We start from the raw sequence: 17,771 nt of genomic DNA, 5'->3' as shown, positions 1-17,771 counted from the left end.
TCTCTTAGATTGGAAAGCAAATGAAGAAATATTTTATTATATGTTGAATGAATTACACAAAATGACATTTACACTTATTTACAATGTTATATTTCATAAGGATCTTGTTGAAAAAATACAGCATGATCGTTCTGCAAAAAAATAGTTCATTGTTCAGTCAGAATGAACAAAATATTGAAAGGTTTATGCTTATAATCAAAATAGGTATGCCTAATTTGTTATGTGTAAAAGTGTCAGTGTTACTGAAATGAAAACTAAATTTTTATATAGAAATGCAATGACTCGTAATACAAAGTTGTGCAACTATGTATACCAGGACCAAACCTGAAAGCACAAAACACACAGCAAATTTTTGTGGAGCATGTGAACAAAATAGCAAAGAAAATTTAAAATTTGATAGTAGTAGAGGTATTTTTAAAGAATCTGTCAATTACCGTAAATGAGGGCAAAATGAATATTTTCATTTAGTTTTGTCAGAAGAAAATAGGGGAAGTACGTATCTGTAGCTTTGAGCTGTAGAAGGCGTCGTGTGACCCACGAAAACACCTTTTTACGCATAATTAACCAAAATGAAAAAGTAGTTCCACTTTTGTTTTGTTTCAACACGGCGATAAACGACGAGAGTAAAGACGCCTTAGCTCATTTAGCAGATAATGAAAAGGACAATATGTTACGATTGTTCAATTTGATAAAAATTTATTATTTAAACGGTGTATTCATCCGCGATTTCCCGCCAAACCGTTCTGGCGCGAAAATTCGTGAAAAGTGACGCCTTTCCAATGCTGACTAGAAGCGTACTTCCCCCTATTTTCTTCTGGTTTTGTTCATGAAAATTAATAGATTTAAATAGCTGAAGCCTCGATCATAAAAACCGCACTTCTTCAACAAATTTTGGCTCGCATGAATAAGCCTTTTAAGTGCATATTAGGTATTATTCAGGCAAGCAAAAACAAAATGCAATAAACTCAAAAACTGAAGCAATTTAAATGAACATAACAGTCTCTTTTGGCTTTCGGAGGCTCATGGTAGAAAAGTAGCGTCTGCTGGCACATTTTTAGCAGCAGGTTTGCCAAACTAGTGATTTTGGGCATACTAAAGAAATGTCATAAATATACCAACAGCATATGTTTTTTTTTGGCTCCCTTGTTTTGTTGAGCTAAGGTATTAAATAAATTCAGCGCCACATGGCCAATTTGGGAGAAAAAACAGACACAGTGGAATCAAGAGACACCTTTCAATTGGTTAAACAAAAGAAACGTAACAGACTTGGCAGCCCCTAATCATACAGATTCTATCCAGATCTGATAATCAAACCAACTTATTCAACAATAATCCACAGGACACTTCATTACAAAGACTCTGTAGCCCCACTATGACCATAGTATTTGTATTATTGTTGTCTTCTTACCTTAAATAAAAAAAGTTAATAAGGAGGTGCTTGTTGTTGAGTTAAAAGTAGTCCAAATCTCTTCTTAATCGTAATCCTTTCCTTTGAGCATTTGTCCTCGGGAGTAAAACGAGCTGGAAATAGTTTAAAAAAGTAAGCACAAGTAATTTTAAAGCAAATTCCATTGCAACTAATAATTAAATTATTGGTTTTAAACGAATTCAGATATCCAATTAACGCTATATACTAACATTGAAAATCCTAGCAAATATTTAATTTTTACAAATCTTAAAAATTAGTATGTACAAAGCTAAAATAATCATAACAGAATAAAGGATTTCATTAAATGCATCCAGTGTACTTTAAATAAATACTTTCTTAGTATCAGTACAACTACCGGTTCTTAAAACTTAAGAGAGCTATTGGCTTCGAGCTTAGGAAACTTAGCGCCATCTGCCTTAATATCCATCAACTTATTATGAGAAGAAAAAGCAGACGACCTTCGAATTTCAATGTTTTTCGGGTGAAACTTTCATCTGTTGTGCAAAGATAATTTTTAACGAGCAGACAGCTTTCATATATTTAATTTAAAATTCGGTCGGTAGGCGGCGATACTTGTGACCAAAATTGAAACTACGCAAGAAGTATATATAAGCAAAATTATTTTGATTCTTGTTTTCCAAATTGTGAGGAAATTGGAAGATTGGCTGGTTCAAACGGGGTCATGGACTGACACGACCCAAGGCCCTCCAAGGATAGGGTGCGTTTTTCTGGAAACCAGATCCGATATACTTCCTACTGTTTGTTATTCCCACTGCAATGCCACCACCCTTTTTTCCATTAGAACCCATTTCAAACTATCCTCCAACAAGAAATATAATGATGATCCCTTAATTGAGCAAGAAGAATAATCTAATGTAGACATTTTATTTTATTTAAACAAGTGCTGCTCAATAAGCCCCAAATGGGCTTCTGGTAGAGCATCGTTACAACGGGAGCAATTAACAAAGACAAAAAAGATTAGTTTGAGAAATTCCAATGGCACTACAGTAGAGAGAGAGAGATAAAATAGTAACAATATGGGAGGTACAAGTATAAGAACAATAAATATAAAAAATAATAAGTATAACAATATTAGAAAAAGTCGGCCCAGCCGTAATATTAGTTCCACCTATTAGCAACAAACAACACCCCACACAAGGAGAACGAAGCCCGTCAAAACTCGTGGAGTTTCTTGTGTACGTTTGTCATTGGCTAGACGCTGCCGTCGGAAGGGGAAGATCCGGAAATTGTCTCCCCCCCGCCCGTAAAACGTTCATCGTAAAGGCTCGTGACGCTCGTCCAATGAAATTCGTACACAACCCTTCGTTAGCGTGTTTAAAGGCTAGCTGCGTTCTCCTTGTGTTTGTTGCTCTTAGGTTCCACACCTAACACAAGGAGAACGCAAACCGATTTCAGTTCTAGATGGCTCCGGAAAGAACCCAGCTCAATTGACAATAATGCCTAAAAACCAGGCAAGTCAATGTAATTTTTACGAAAATGAGTTGTTTACGACTGGAGTTCAAACTGAACTCGTTTAAAGTGAAAACAGTGAAGAAATAAAAAAAGCAAAGCGTTAGAAGATTTAGACCTAGGCTTAGTGGCTGAATCTGTTGTTATCCTCCTCATATTTTTCGTTCAACAATGTAAATTGAGAAACCATATCTTCAATAAGTTCATTGTTAAAAAATCGTCTTCAGCATAGTTCTTAATAATAAACTCTATAACTCTCTTAGAATTTTCCATTATTATAACACGACTAATACATTAAGTTTTGGCACACACGTGCGCGTGGAGGCTACGAACTTAGCTGCTAGCTATTTCGCGGAGAGCGACGTTTTTAAAGGGGAAGGGCCACGTTTTTCCAAATATCGCCTTATTTGCATATCAGACGATCAACGAGACGTTAAATATACATACACGTACCTTATTTTGTCTTGAAAAAATAGTTTTTGGTCTAAAAAGTTGAAACGCAAAATAACGCCCAAGTATTTGGGTTTGAATTTTCGACGCCATCTTAGTGAGTTGCGAACTATCCTAACTTTTTAAATCGCTTAGGTCTCGTATAACTTGAACGCGCCGCGCGTGCAAAAGAAAACTTTGGCGTCTTCAGCAGCGCGCGCTTTTATGTGGTTTTTCTGTCTCACCGATTTCTCACCAGGTGTCGCAGCGAACGCGCGCTTTTCAATTTCCCAAAATGTCTTTAATTTATTAAAAATTAATCACTTAATATATTTTATGCGGTGTTCGCCATAAATTTTAGTTTTTAACGGGCTATAGGGCTAACTGGTTAAAGCTTGGCCGTTCCCCTTTCAAACCAGTTTCCGCATGTACCTCGTGCAATGCCCTAAATTTGTAACGATCCGCGAAGGGGGTCAGCACCATTGAATTGGGAATAGTACCGCTAGAAAGACATAGGCGCGTTCGGGGCCGTGGTTTCGCGAAACAAATTCTGAAATTTCGAATCGGCGTACTCAACCGTCAACTCTATCATTATACGGGTGGCGCCATCTATCACTTTCCAAGTACATTAGTACTATTAATTCAATTGTATAGTATATAGTTCCCGCCGCTAACAGCGGATGGCGCCACCGACCAATGATAGAGTTCTTAATTTTTAAAAATTTGTTTCGCGGAAGACAGATGGAAATTGTCATTCTAGCGGTACTATTCCCAATTCAATGATCAGCACTACAGAAAGGGAATAAAGTAGTTTGTCAGATTACACGGCGCAAACTTGGCCTCTATTGCGAGACCAAGAATGCAGGGCCGTCTTTACATACTGTTGGGCCCCTGGCACTTTTAATTTTGAGGGCCCCCTCAAGTGGCGAAAAAATAGGGGGGGGGGGTTTTTGTACCCCCTTAAATTTTAGGAATAGCACCAACCCTCCCCGTTGAATAGTAACAAGTGGTGGGGCCGCCAAATTCACCTTCTAAACTGCACCCTCTAAATCTAGAACTTTCCTAAAATATTCGCCTCTAGTTAAGTTCGGTGTATACACTCTTTTTCACGGTATTTTACTGGGCGCGTCCATGTTTGGTTTCCCCCTTTCAGCCCAATACTCCATAACGGATACCCAAAGAGTGGATGCTAGACTCCCCGCTGAGGGCAGAGGCAATGGCCGACGAGCGGGAGGCAAGTAAGAGGGGTAAAATAAACGCGCGAAAAAGTGTGTATACAGTGATTTCAGTATCACGTGACGCGACGTCACCTATGCTTTTTCCCATAGAGAAAAAATCCCGCACAAAATGGCGGCCATAGCCAAAGCTACGAATAAAGTATATTCGTATATTATATACTCTAAAATAAAACATCTTCTAAAACAATTTATCTATAATTTTTACAATAAAAATATGTTTAGTAATATTTATCTCAGTCACTTTATCTGATTTTACTTCTTTAAAGATGTAACAGAAGTTTTCAAATTAATCAGCCTAAGCTCCAGAGAACTTAGAGAAGGGGCAATGTGTTTAAGATATTCCCAATATCTCTTCTAATTCGGTGCCGAATTTTCGTTACAGAAAATTTTCTGTACTCCGAATTTTCCCACCGGCTATCGGCTAATAATTTACAGCACATATTCCAATATCGAGCTTACCTATAGCTATCCCTAGACCCCATTATATGAAATACAGTTTAATTAAATGCAGTGAGACTGAAACTATGGCATTGGCCTAACAAGCAACAAAGTCGGCCTAGCACCTAGGAATTGAAATAAATAACTGTAGAAAAGTTAAAAACCAAAATAATTCTTATAAAATTTTATATTTAAAAATTAATAACCATTCATGAAACGCATCGGAGAAAAACAATTATCAAACTATGTAAAAATATCTGTGTATGATAGCAGACGTTACAGACTTAAGTTATTACATTCTTTTGGAAGTTTATAAAAACCAACTCTTGAAATCCCAGGACCACACAAATCGGTTCCATAATCAGCGTGGGAAATAAGGCGGTGGCAGTGGGCAAATGACCAGTTTAAAAATTGCCCGGACCAGTTTATTAATTAAATCGGAAGGAGGGTTTGTTGTCCACTGGACCACTTAATTAATTCGAGGTAAATATTTTAAAATTGGTAGGTCTAAATGTTATATTATTAGTCTTGGGATTTGAAGGTCTGTGTAACGGCGGCTGCGGCATGTTAGTACATTCCAATTCGAATTCACTAAGGCTGTGCGAGTATTGGTTTTAGGCAATCGAGTCGGGTATCTAGTACGAATTTTTTATCGAGTATTCGAGTCGAGTAATATTGAAGTGGGATATAAAAGACTAGTATACTTGCCTAATTGTAGTAATTAATAGTCAAATAACAATATAATATATATTCTTTTTATTGTTGATTAATATGTCAAATTCATTTAAAGTATTAAAAAATATTCCTGTGAACAACAGAATGACGTCATTCCGCCTTTCAAATCACAGTCCACTGCTCCTCCAATTTTTAACACAAAATCTTTGATCCAATTTTGCCCACAAAGGTATACATCTTTATATTTATTTTCTTCCCTACACATTTAACATAAAAAAATTTAAAATTTATTATTATTTATTTATTGCAATAATCTGCAACGAAAATAAAATAATAATAAGAATACATTTTAAAATTTTTATGTTAAATGTGTAGGGAAGAAAATAAATATAAATATGGATGACTTTGTGGGCAAAATTGGATCAAAGATTTTGTGTTAAAAATTGGAGGAGCAGTGGACTGTGATTTGAAAGGCGGAATGACGTCATTCTGTTGTTCACAGGAATATTTTTTAATACTTTAAATGAATTTGACATATTAATCAACAATAAAAATAATATATGTCCCTTTAAGGCTGCACATTTAACGAGCTCTAAATTGTTTTTTTCAGTTCGAAGAACGGTTTTTGTTATAATATATGCCCATTTATGAGACGTGGTGCTTACACAGAATTACATCCCAATTTTATAATTTGTTAAAAAATTAGTGCTTTCTAAAATTAAAAATTAAATGTTTGTAGTGTCTCTAATAAAAGTGCCGAACTAATACCTGCATAGAAAAATAATTTAAAACTCAAAAAATATTGTTCAACCTCATAAAACTTATTACCTTTGCTGCGCAAATACTCAGCCCGTCGTTTTGCCTCCTTGGCATTTCAAATTTTAAAGCTCGAAAATTATTAGTTTTCAAACTTAACAGCCGTCAAAAATTTAAAAATGATAATTTAGTTCAACCACGGCCAACTTTGATCACGCGCTGTTCGCGCTACAGCGGCCGTAACACATTCGTCGAAATTCCGCGAGCAAGGATTTTCCCCCTATAAACTGTACTATAATGTGTAGGAGGTCAGCGCCACGCTCGGTTGTTATATTGTCTTCAATGTAAAAACTATACTAAAAATAATAATCCGCTAGTGGCGCTGACGTCATACACATCTTTTGCTCATAGGTTAACACAGAAACAGTGTTGGGCACCGCTCATCTCATTGGAGCGGATTTGTTATTATGAGCGAAAATGAGCGGTAAAATATCTTTTTAAAAGAGCAAAAAACAAAAATGAGAGGAGCGAAAATTTTACCGCTCAAAAAAGAGCGAAAATATAACCACTCAAAAAAGAGCGGAAAGAGAGGAGCGAAAATTTTACCGCTCAAAAAAGAGCGGAAAGAGATGAGCGAAAATTTTACCGCTCAAAAAAGAGCGAAAAGAGATGAGCGAAAATTTTATCGCTCAAAAAAGAGTGGAAAAAGAAGGGCGCCGATTTTACCGCTCAAAAAGACGTGAGCGTGAGCGGCTCTTTGACGAAAATGCCCGACACTGCACAGAAACGTCAACGAATGAAATCGCCGCTGTAGCGCGAGAGATGCGCAAGACATCAAAGTTGGCCGTGGTTCAACCAAAGATAATACGTATCCTGTATGCAATATCACGGTGCTTTTACCAAGGAGGATAGGAAGGGAGACTAAAGACCTTTTCACACGAGCCAACTTTTTAAATCAAAATGCTGAGTCAGCAAAAATGGATCAGTGATCCATTTTTTTCTCGCGTACATTTTTGGTGGATCAACTCATCGAACTTTTATTCACACGAACCAACTAGTTGACTCAACTCAAGTTGACTCCTCTAGTTGGATCCAAAAGTTGGCTCGTGTGAAAAGGCCTGAAGTAGGAGGGATGAACGCGCCAGCATCCTTGAAAGAAGTTTAGCGCGAGCTCGGCGGGAAAATTTCGGAAAAATGGCGGCAACACGTAGCGTAGCGGCCGCAATCTCGTCGCCATTTTTTAGAAATTTTCCCGCCGAGCGTGCGCTAAGCTTCTTTCAATTATGCTGGCGCGTTCACCCCTCCTACTTCGCCTCCCTTCCTATCCTCGTTGCTTTTACATTGACTTTACGCCATGAAGCTGTTACCGAATTCCAGGCGAAATTCCGAAAAGTCGGGCTGCTAAATTATGGCAGTGATAATACCCAAGGCCCAAAATTTTAACGTAACTTTTATTTTAATCGATTTAGAATTACCAAATACCGTAAAGTGACAAAACTTAGGTTGAAATGAAAGCCAACTAAATTATTTACCTTTTATCATCGAAGATTTGTTCGTTTTAAATCATTATGTTTAAACAAGACCTTTTCACACGAGCCAACTTTTCAAATCAAAATGCTGAGTCAGCAAAAATGGATCAGTGATCCATTTTTTTCTCGCGTACTTTTTTGGTGGATCAACTCATCGAACTTTTATTCACACGAACCAACTAGTTGACTCAACTCAAGTTGACTCATCTAGTTGTATCAAAAAGTTGGCTCGTGTGAAAAGGCCTTTAGAATATGAAAATTAACATTTCACGCGGGCACGCGGCATTAAAACCGCCATCAAAACGAAGCCGTGTCGGCAAGTTGGCAACTTTTTTCCGACTTCCTCGAAACCGTAATTTCCTGGCTTCAAAAACTTATAATTTATCGGCGTTATTGATTAAATTATAAATCGTGAAAAGACGGGCCTATGAAGTGAGCCGCGGAGTATAATTGTTTCAAGAAAACCGCGCAGGCGCAGTACGTATCAGCGTTGCCAGATGTTGAATATGAAATTATCGTATCCAGCGTAAAAAATTATCGATTTTCGTTGAAAATTATCGCACACTTACATTTTGCGCTAAATTTGATTTTTGAATGTCACAACCCCCCCCCTCCCGACATTACTGAAAACGTTTCGTATCTTAAGGAGCGTATTTTCAATGACTTTGAATGTAAGCTTAAATTTAAATGAAATCTCGTTCATATAATTAAAACTCTTTTAATACGAGAAACAGCTTTTTTATTTCTTTCACTAGGAACTATTAGAAATAAAATATTATTTGATTTTTAAATCATATTGGCACTTTGTCATAAAACTAACTTGTTTTAAAAAATATCACTTGGTTTTTAGAGATCACTAGCTTTTAAAAATACATTTTTAAAATGTCTTTTTAATAAAAATATCATTAATTATCAAAGGTATCATCTTCCATTTGACTAGAGTCATTAGAGATTTTGTACATTTCTTTGTTAAAACGGCTTAACATATCTTTAGTTGGCTCGAAATTAACACAGTTTCCAGCTCCTTTTATACATTCCCCACTTAAAAGTGTGCCATCAATTGTTGAAGTTATCAATTTGTTTCTTGATTTGGTTTTGGTCAAATTAACTGTACTGAAAACCCTTTCATAATCCGCATTTGAGTGAGGGAGTGATAAAACGCCGAGAGCAAAATTAGCTACTACATCAAATCTCTTTTTCCCAGTAGTATCTTCAATTTTTAACATTTTATTCCAAAACACATCTACTTCCTTAAGTAATTTTACCTCATCTGGTATATCACAGATAGATATAAATCTAAACTGATCATCTAGTTCTTGCAAGTTTTCGCCTGCAAATAGTCTAGGAAGATGTGTCGCCAATGGTGTTAGAGTAGGAGATCTTCCATCAAGCACAGATATTGGAGAGAGAAGCGATACTTTTGACAGCACTGGATCGTTAAAATTGTATCGCTTTCTCATCTGGTCACATCCTTCTATCAGAAAGGCTCTACATCTATTAAGGAAATCTTTCCTTATGTTTTGAAAATCAGGGTGGTTTTTCAATTTTGGGTTGCCAAGTTCATTCAAAACATTTACTCCAAGATAAATTTGGTGTAAGGGAATGTACTTTGACTCATCAGTAATGTTCAATTCATTGAAATCAGTTACATTGATGAAGTTTCTATCCATAAAGGTTATTAAGAGTTCTTTGTAACTTGTTAGATATTTTTCATGAAGTGTGGTTATCACAACTTTTGCAGTTTGAAAATACTCATTGAGGCCAGTGAACTTTGGCAAGACCCATTGCAAAAAAGTGAAGTACATTTTAATGCTTGGGTCATGAAGGCTTTTATAGATTTCTTCAGCAGCAATCAATTTCTCGCGGTTCCACATATTTGAAAAGAGAAACTTCAAAGCCTCCCATTGTTCCAAAATTCTGTCAACTACAGATATGAGGGACAACCATCTAGTCTGAGATGGGTGTAAAATTTTATGTACTGGGATTCCTAATATATCTTGAAATTGCTTTAATTCAGCTTGTCTTTTCTGACTATGCTTTAGAAAATTGTAAATATTTCGTGCTAGGTCTTCGCAACGACGAGGTAGTTTTTTACAAGTTTCGCTTGCACAAATGGCCAGAGAATGACAAATACATTTCATAATAAAAATACCTGGGCAGTGTTGTTTAAATCGACTAGCAACTGAGTCATGAGCACCCATCATGGTATTACAACCATCTGACCCAAACCCAATTATGTTTGTTAGGTTTATTTGTCTTGACTCAAATTCTTTGAGGACTGATTTAAAAATATGATCAGCACTGACCTTTCCAGTTTCTGAAGAAGGTTCAATTTGAACAAGACGAAAATATTTGCTAACAATTTTTCCAGTTTTTTCATCATTGAACCTGACTACGATACATGTAGTTTTGACAGTTGATATATCTTTGCTTTCGTCTATCATTATGCTAAATTTAGTTTCTCTTAGTGTCTGAACTAATTGTTCCTTGTAAGAGGCACCAATTACATTTGTTGATAAACAAGTTGTTTTGGTTCTTCTGAGTCGTAGTTCTTGTGCAATTTTGGAGTCCGGAAAACAAGACTTTACTAGTTCTGTTAAATGGTCAACTGACTGAAAAGCTATTTTATGCTCTACAAGGAAGCCACATATTTTTATTTCAGCTCTTTTCACTGCATTTGACACATAATTTTGATCTTGGTTTTGTGTAAAAAACGTTGCCATGTTTTTACTTACAGATCTAACATCTTTAGTTCTATCAATATGTTTTTTCCCTGACATATGATTTTTGATCACTTGAACTTGAGCCAAAAATGATACATTGCAGTAAGTACACCTTGCTTTTGTGCATTTTTTATCAGGTTTTAGCCATGGTGAATATTCAGGTTTGGACTCCCATTCCTTTCGATATTTTTGGATGCGTTTTCTCACAGTTTTGGATTTCTTAATAATGGGCCCATCAGAATGAGTTGCAGTTTCATAACTATCAGAACCACTTTGGGATTCTTTTACAGAGTTTTCTAGTAATAGTAAACCATACTGTCTTAAAAATGACTTAAAAAAACTGATATTATCGTATTATATTGCCTTTGTTAATGACACCACTCTCCATAGTAACTTCCCTTCATATAACTTATTGTTTCTACTTTTCTAGGAACATGGAACAGTCCAACACTCCAAGTCTCCAACTCCAAAACGTTTCCGCCAAAGACTATATAAAGCCGCGATAGCTTATATAGTCTTTGGTTTCCGCCTCTTTAGAAATTCACGGCCAACTTTGACACTCACACAAGTGTCAAAGTTGGCCGTGATAAATGATAACAAGCGATTCAAGAGTTCGGTTCAGGTTATTTGCATACATCGAGTTCCGAACTCCCGAAAAATCCTACCAACTCTACCGAGAGGGTAAAAGTCTAGAGTCTCTCCGTCCCTCCGTCGAAAAATATAGTATATTATAGTACGCCAAAGCGAAATTATCGGAAAATAGCGTACTATATAGTACACAGTTGAAATTATAGTACGCAGCCAAAAATTCCTCAAAATTATCGAAGCGTACTATAATTATCGTACATCTGGCAACGCTGGTACGTATTAACAAGTCCGCCAAGGCCGTAATATTAGTTCCACATGGATGAATTAATTAATTATTCTCCAAGCCTTGGCGCGTGTCAAAAGGTTAAGCATTACGTCAGACGTAAGCTTCTTTATCTGTATTGTAAGTTTGAGCTCCGTATCTCAAATCCACTAGGAACTACGAAGAAAATTCGCATACGCTCACTAACCCTTGGCGCGCGTTAAAAGAGTTAAACATAGGGTCAGACTTCAGCTTCTTAAATGTATAAAAAGTTTGAGCCCCGTATCTCAAATCCAGTCAAGACTGCGTAAAAATGCTAAGCCTTCGTTAATTTAAAATTAAGTCTGGTAAAATATCCGCAATACCTATCCTAATACCTACATCAAGTTTCAAATCGCACGCGAATAGCGTTAAAATTAGGCCAAAAGAAGCTAAGCCTTGGTTAAATTACAATTAAGTCGGGTAAAATATCAGCAATGACCATCCTAATAACTACATCCAGTTTCAAAGTTATACCTCAAATCGCACGCGAATAGCGTTAAAATTAGGCCAAAACAAGCTAAGCCTTGGTTAAATTACAATTAAGTCTGGTAAAATATCAGCAATGACCATCCTAATAACTACATCCAGTTTCAAAGTTATACCTCAAATTGCACGCGAATAGCGTTAAAATTAGGCCAAAACAAGCTAAGCCTTGGTTAAATTACAATTAAGTCTGGTAAAATATCAGCAAAGACCATCCAGTTTCAAAGTTATACCTCAAATCGCACGCGAATAGCGTTAAAATTAGGCCAAAACAAGCTAAGCCTTGGTTAAATTACAATTAAGTCTGGTAAAATATCAGCAAAGACCATCCAGTTTCAAAGTTATACCTCAAATCGCACGCGAATAGCGTTAAAATTAGGCCAAAACAAACTAAGCCTTGGTTAAATTAAAATTAAGTCTGGTAAAATATCAGCAATGACCATCCTAATAACTAAATCAAGTTTCAAAGATAATATTCAAACCGCACGCGAATAGCGTTAAAATTAGGCCAAAGCATGCTAAGCCTTGGTTAAATTAAAATTAAGTCTGGTAAAATATCCGCAATACTCATCCTAATAACTAAATCAAGTTTCAAAGATATTCCTCAAACCGCACGCGAATAGCGATAAAATTAAGCCAAAGCATGCTAAGCCTTGGTTAAATTACAATTAAGTCTGGTAAAATATCAGCAATGACCATCCTAATAACTACATCCAGTTTCAAAGTTATACCTCAAATCGCACGCGAATAGCGTTAAAATTAGGCCAAAACAAGCTAAGCCTTGGTTAAATTACAATTAAGTCTGGTAAAATATCAGCAAAGACCATCCAGTTTCAAAGTTATACCTCAAATCGCACGCGAATAGCGTTAAAATTAGGCCAAAACAAGCTAAGCCTTGGTTAAATTAAAATTAAGTCTGGTAAAATATCAGCAATGACCATCCTAATAACTAAATCAAGTTTCAAAGATAATATTCAAACCGCACGCGAATAGCGTTAAAATTAGGCCAAAGCATGCTAAGCCTTGGTTAAATTAAAATTAAGTCTGGTAAAATATCCGCAATACTCATCCTAATAACTAAATCAAGTTTCAAAGATATTCCTCAAACCGCACGCGAATAGCGATAAAATTAAGCCAAAGCATGCTAAGCCTTGGTTAAATTAAAATTAATTCTGGTAAAATATCCAGAATACCAACCCTGATAACTATTTCAAGTTTCAAAGTTATACCTCAGACCGCACGTGAATAGCGTTAAAATTAGGCCAAAGCATGCTAAGCCTTGGTTAAATTAAAATTAATTCTGGTAAAATATCCGCAATACCCATCCTAATAACTTCATCAAGTTTCAAATTTATACCTAAAATCGCACGCGAATAGCGTTGGCAATACACGGCTTCGATAAGTGAGTGTCACACTTATTTGTTACTTCTGGTCACACATGGCTTCGATAAGTAGTGTCACACTTATTTGTTACTTCTGGCCATCCACGGCTATGATAAGCAAGTGTCACACTTATTTGTTACTTCTAGCCATACGCGGCTTCGATACGTAAATTACGCACTCTAAGAGTCTAAGTGTCACACTTATTTATTTCTTCTGGCCATACGCGGCTTCGAGACGTAAATCACGCACTCTGCGTAAGGCAAAAACGAACGTCAGCGGGAATGTGGTTTATGCGGCGCCCAAGGGCCCCTAATTTTCCTAGGGCACCGAAACCTGGCAAACCGTTAGAGCTAAAATAAATACGTAATTTAAAAAATAAATTAAACTTTTAAGTCACTCAGTTGGGTAATAATCAGCGTGCGTAAATCAACGCTCACAATCGGAAAAGGGGGGCTTTTGCGCCCCCTGTTTCCACGACAGAGCTGAAACGTGCGCACATTGTAGAGGTATAGCGGTTATATAGATTAAAACTTAAACGGAATTTAAAAGTCAATCGTATCCAAAATTATAAGACTGCGTATTTTTAAAATAAGACTGCGTATTTTTTTTAAAAGTGATTAAGGGGGGTCGGATAGAAGGGGCTGGCAAAGCGCTGCTAACTAAATTTAACCCGTGAAACTTGGTTGTGCAGATAGTGGCAACCATATTAAGCATTCTTAGAAAAAACGGTGGGGTTATGTCACCCCGTTCAAAAGATATGGAGGATGTTGCAAATGTGGACGACGACGACGACGACTACACTTCACAACATTCTAACGAAAACAATAGTCCCACTCTATATATACATATAGATGTGGAACTAAAAACGGTGATCCATCCCCAAGGTCATTCAAAGTATTTGTTGTTTCTACGTCTTGTAGGTACCGTTTATTATTTTCACCCCAAAAAGTTGCAAAAACCATCTTTGAACTTACAGCAGCTTAATCGAGTTGTTGGGTACCCGACTAATTTTTGGTACTCGATAATCGACGAGTATTTTCCAATTACTTATTCGAGGTCCAGTTCGAATACTCGACTTCAAAAAATGCCGAGTAATCGATGATGTTCGAGTACTCGCACAGCCCTAGAATTCAAGCTATTAAAAACGGTTAAGAGTTAAAATACGCTATTCTAATGTAGCAGACGACGTGCACTCGTCGTGGTCCAGTTTATTTATTCTAGGCCATGTGGGTCACTGGTCACCTGTCCACTTTCAAAAAAATTCCATAATGCTATTACTTAGAGAAATGTTTCAGTTGAACCATAGACAGTATATATCCCTAAGGGGACGAGAATACGCTCTGATTTTTAGACCCCATCACAGTCGCTTTGCGGCCAGCTGCAAGAGTTCGTGTCGATGCTAGGGCCCCAACTGAATAAAGACGGCCGTACTTTAAAAACGGGAACTTTCAAGGTCATTTGAAGTGCTTAGAAGCTTACGTGTTTTCCCCCCTCTTTCAATAACAGAGCGTCAGAGAGAGAAACAGCGACGTTAATGCAGTGGAAGGTAGGCGATTTCTCGTCCCCTTAGGGATATATACTGTCTATGGTTGAACACCTAATTAAAACCTGTTTGGCCTACTAATATATAAAAATAGGCTGAGTCCGGAAAACTATTGGTGATGGAAAACAAGTTATCAAGGGTAGAAATCAGCTTAGACTAAAAATGCGGCGACGTTGTCCGCTAGTCGTCATAAAACGTCTGAGTGAAATACAAAAATAGGGCGAAGATATACCTTCGTTTAGTCATTATTTCAAAGATAAATTTTAAATATTGAATGGTTTTGTATTAGGACGGAGGGGGCCCCTCTTGAACTCGGGGCCCTGGGCTAGGGCCCAACTGGCCCAATGGGAAAGACGGCACTGCAAGAATGTATTTATTTATACCTAGGGAGAATGTCTATGTCGAGACGGTTTTTAGCCTTTCTCTCAATCCACCCATGGATTAAATAATAAGGTTATTTAATCCATGATCCACCCGTTGGTCCCCCCAGTACGCTCCTCCGCTTAAAATAAAACGAATAGTCCCGGTATTTCATTGGCTACTTAAAATTTACGTCACCTAACGCGATGGAAATCAAACGCTGGTGACGTTTTGTCTTTCCCCCCGCGCGAGACGGGGAAAGGCGTTCAACGTGCCCGGCGATTGTCGCAACATAATCATTCTTCATAATAATAAATAAATACATTCTTGGCGAGACTTTCTGTTTATGTATATTTATTTTTGGTACCATCAACATTTTAGATTTCAATTAATTTATGGCGAGTAACACGAAATTTATTAATATGCGAATAAAAGGACTTAGTATTTTTATCAATAAGGATAGTAAGGTTAGCCTCCGATTTTGGTTTTAAATTACGTAAATGATATATGGCCGTTGTGAGCCTCGCGATATGTAACGTTTTTTGGAAAGAGTGAGCCGATGCCAGGCATGATATTTGGCTTCACGACTTAATAAGGAGCGGCGGGATAACTTGGGTCGATGTTTTGGGTGGCAGGCAGGGATACCAGCCTTGAAAACAGTGGAATGAGTTAAGTAACGACTAGAGATAATGAGAGACCAGTCAATCAAGGCAAGAAAGTCATTTAGTGGCAAATAGTCAGCTTTGTGATATAAATTAAGGAACTCAAGTTACCTGGATGAGCAGATAGAGTGGGATTTCCTTGAGGATCAACAGGCTGAAAGAATGAATAAAACCAAATTATAAAATCAGTTTGAATTAAAATAATGCACATAGATACGACACTGAACAATTTTGGTTAATAATAGAGGATTTAGCCAACAGGAAGTATCAGAATAGGAAACTCGCAACTTATTATACTTTGATGGCAATGCTCGAAATATTATACATAAACAATATAAATGTAAAATTTATTGCAAATAGTGTGCTACTTCATCACCAATACTATCACAACTAAGATAAGACTATACCTATATGAAGTTAAATACAAAAGTCCTCAATGACGTTACTCCAGCAACCAATTACAAAACAGTATTGGAGTAGAATACATTATGCAATGAGATTGGAGTAGGTTAAATTATGTAGGATGGCATTGCTTCAAAAATTATGAGAATTATTATTAATTGCTTAAATGAAGTTTCTTAAACAGCTAAATTTTACTTTTCAATTTAATAATTCAGAGATAAGAGTTATTTGGCAAAAGTAAACCTTATTTCTACTTTTGGAAGCTTGGATTACATATTCTTAATCCAAGTTGGAAGCATGTTGGAAGTGTATCATTTTCTAATGGCCTTAGATGATCCGTTAAAAACGGCTACTGATTACAATTTCTTGGGCCATTTAGCCTGAAAGTTCCAAGACTAGTAGTAACATGCAGAGAGTTGTTACTCCTTTGCATTTATGAATTTATAAAGTAATTTGGGAAACAGACATTCTACAGAATAGGAAGTGTTATCCTTAAATTTGATACATATATTAATAACTTACATCATTTTACAAAACACCGTAAAATAAAAAAAATTGAAATTTTTAACTTACTTTCATCGTATAAATGCGCTCCCCCTTTTCATTTAAATAATATCTTAAATACATGGTATTTTTAAACGAAAGTAAAAACTTAATTTAACAACTGCTGAGAAATCACCAAAGATTGAAATCAAACACGTGACGGGATTGAGTTATTTTGCAGACGACAGTCACGACACTATTTGAAGTTTTGAACTATTTATATTTAAATTAGGGCTGTACATAGTGACAAATTTAGTATTTTGACTTTGCATTATAGATTGTCTTATTTTGTGAGATGATCTTAAGCTCATAAGCTTTAACACTTAAAAATTGACAGACTTACTAATTAATATAATGACTGCACTCAAACGTTCGAGATCACCCGATCAACTTTTATGATCCATTTGCGTGCTAATATTTGCTCCGATCAATTTTATCTAGCGATTTCTGCAGATCAACAGATAAAGATCACTCTCGGAGCCACTTTTTTTGGCGTATTCCAACGCGCTCGGTTCACTTGGAGAAATTTTGTTTTAAAGGATTCCTTTTCAGCAAGAGAATGAAATTGCTCAAATCTTAATTATATTAACATAGGCAACGATTAAACAATACACTGTCACCGTATTCGTGACACAAAGCTATCGCCAAGCCCTCTATTAAGTGTTGATGAACTAAGATAGGTAGTTATTAGCTTCGTGCGTAGTTAAAACTTATTTAAAATGGTGTATTTTTCTCGAGTAACGGTGGTTTAAACTTTGGTCAGAAGTATCGCAGCCTACCGACAGGCTTGGAAATAAGTGGTGGTCACTGGGTCAA

The 17,771-nt window shown here is 36.5% G+C and overlaps 1 long non-coding RNA gene across 1 annotated transcript; it reads right to left on the bottom strand.

Moving 5' to 3' along the window:
* Positions 1 to 1,436: 1,436 nt before the first annotated feature.
* On the bottom strand, positions 1,437 to 17,128 carry LOC149966720 (uncharacterized). Its single transcript, XR_016472280.1, has 3 exons — positions 16,986 to 17,128; positions 16,122 to 16,164; positions 1,437 to 1,521 (listed from the first exon to the last, which is right to left on the bottom strand). It is a non-coding gene; the product is annotated as an uncharacterized LOC149966720 (long non-coding RNA).
* Positions 17,129 to 17,771: the final 643 nt, after the last annotated feature.

The sequence above is a fragment of the Leiobunum rupestre genome, chromosome 1, assembly GCF_980474605.1.
Source record: "Leiobunum rupestre chromosome 1, qqLeiRupe1.1.hap1, whole genome shotgun sequence".
NCBI lineage: Eukaryota > Metazoa > Arthropoda > Arachnida > Opiliones > Sclerosomatidae > Leiobunum > Leiobunum rupestre.
This window is presented reverse-complemented; position numbering and strand designations above follow the sequence as displayed.